We start from the raw sequence: 2723 nt of genomic DNA on the forward strand, positions 1-2723 counted from the left end.
AATAAGTTCTAACTATAAAAAAAAATTTAAAAGTTATAATAATAATACATTATAACAAATCAATTTATGCTTGCAGGTAACATTAAACAAAAAAATATTTTTATTGAATTGGTAAAAATGTATACCTACCTATATAAACGTTCAAATATTATTATACATACCAAATTACCAAAATTGAAAATAATTATTTGGAATGGAATATACTTTATGTGTGCCTCCGTGCGTGTGTTGGCATGTAGGTAATACCAGTGCTGGGCGGTTAATAGTTGAAATAATAGCAGCAGTAGGTACCGAAATTGTTATAGAATAGAAATCGGATTACACATTAATATGTACGCACTTATTAATCGCACTTATTAATCACACTTCAAAATATGGGTAAGAAAAACCACAATTTTGATATTCAATATCACCATTAACATTAAAAGGCGAATGCCGAATACCTACTCAACAGTCAACAGTGAAAAACCGAATACAGATTGCCGTCTGCCGATGCGGGCGATAGCCGATAACGAATAACGATTAACGGATAACAGTACTGTCGGGACGTGGCTCGCGGGGTGACTCTGCCGGCGAAGTCATGTTTCAGTTAGTACAATAATATATAAATTATGGTTTTCCCGTATTTAAGAAAGTTATAAATACATGGAAGTCCAGTGTCGTGAGACACAGTACTATACAACTGATAATCACGTAATTCCGTAAATAGCGCGTATTGCGTATATTATGTAGGGTCGTAGAACAATAATTTTGTGTTTACAAATACAAATTGACAATGGCGCAATATGCCAATATCGTACATCGCGTACCTACTCGCGTATGGCATAATATTATATATTATAATATATTGTATACTATATAGTATATTATACGATATAAATGTCGAGTCACAGTGTTGGTGTACGAACTCCTCCATAACAGCTCGACCGATTTTAATGAATTTTTTTTGTATATTTGGTGGATAAGAAAATAGGTAGTTATATATATAAGTACTTTTCACCCTCCTACCACCACCCAGGGAGGTGCTCAAACGGGGATTTATTCAGATTTACGATGGAAATATTATAGTTTATAAATGGTTGCTATTGGTTATAGGATAAATAATTAGTATAGAAATTATAGTTGTCATTGCGGTTATTCGGGCAGGTCAGGTACTGCAAGCATGCATCAAATTGAATTTTTAAACACTGCCTACCAGATAGTGCCAGAATTGTACTTACTACAGCGAGTTACACCTAAAAGGTGTTGTACAGTCATATTTTTTTTAAGAGTTCCCATTTTTACTGCTTTAACAATAAGTGCACTGGATCACTGATCAGCTAGTAATATATATATAATATTATTATATGGGCATAACTATTGCTGCAGTATATTAGCATTGATTATACATATGTATATAGTATATGTTATTATAATTATTATAACATATAGGTACATAATAAGAATTAAAGTGAAATATTTTTTACCAATTTAATTAATCAATTTTGTTTCAATATTAATTATAATATTAATATTTAATATAAATTATTTTTAAACGTAATTAAACCACATATTTTGATTGAATGTCAACTATTTAATTTTCAATGAACACAAAATTAAAATTAAACATTAAATATAAATATTGAGTAAGTGTTTGATTTTTAATTTTGAATAATAATTAATCTCATTAAGTTAAATAGATATTAAATATTAAAACTTATACAATTTTAAATGTGCATTAACATATAAATATTATTTCTTCAATATTAACCAATTCTTGTTAAATATTTCAATTATAAAATACAAAATCAAATATCTATTCAATGCTGGATAAAAATTTAATTTTAAATATTTTAATTCCAATCAAAGTTAAACATTGATACAATAGTTATGATTGACAAATGTTGTGTGGGTAACGGTAGGGCAATAATTAGCATTTTGAATATATCGGAAGAAACAAAAAATATAAGCGAAGATGATTTGAACAAAATACTCTATGATACGGAATATGAAATATATACGGTTGAATCAAAGGATAATCTTGATGAACGTCTAGCTCGATTAAGACAAATAATCATAACCGAACATATGGATGAAACTGAAAAGCAGTCTATTTACGAGATATGTGAACGATATAATGATATATTTCATATGGAAGGAGATGTTTTAACTTTTACTAATGCGGGTACGCACTCGATTAGATTAAAACAGGATCAACCACCCATATATCGTAGACCTTACAGACTACCACACGCACAACAAGACGAAATAAATTCACAAATCAAACAAATGGAAGAAAATGGAATTATTGAAAAGTCAAGAAGTCCATGGAACTCACCATTGCTATTAGTACAAAAGAAGATGGATAATTCGGGTAAACAAAAGTTCAGAGTGGTAGTAGACTTCAGGGCACTTAATGAAGTAACTATAAATGAATTTCACCCTTTACCAAATATAACGGAAATACTAGATCAGCTAGGAAACAGCCAGTTATTCTCTTTACTCGACCTTTCGAGCGGGTTCTATCAAATTAAGATGGAAAAGGATTCAAGAGAACTAACAGCCTTTTCAACTAACCAAGGTCACTGGCATTTCAAACGAATGATTCAAGGAATGAAGACAAGTCCCGGTAACTTTTCAACGAGTCATGAATTCAGCCTTATCAGATTAATAGGAATAAAATGTTTAGTATATTAAGACGATATAATTGTATATGGGAAAAATCTATACGATCATAATGAAAA

This window comes from Acyrthosiphon pisum, chromosome A2 (assembly GCF_005508785.2).
Source record: "Acyrthosiphon pisum isolate AL4f chromosome A2, pea_aphid_22Mar2018_4r6ur, whole genome shotgun sequence".
Taxonomy (NCBI): Eukaryota; Metazoa; Arthropoda; class Insecta; order Hemiptera; family Aphididae; genus Acyrthosiphon; species Acyrthosiphon pisum.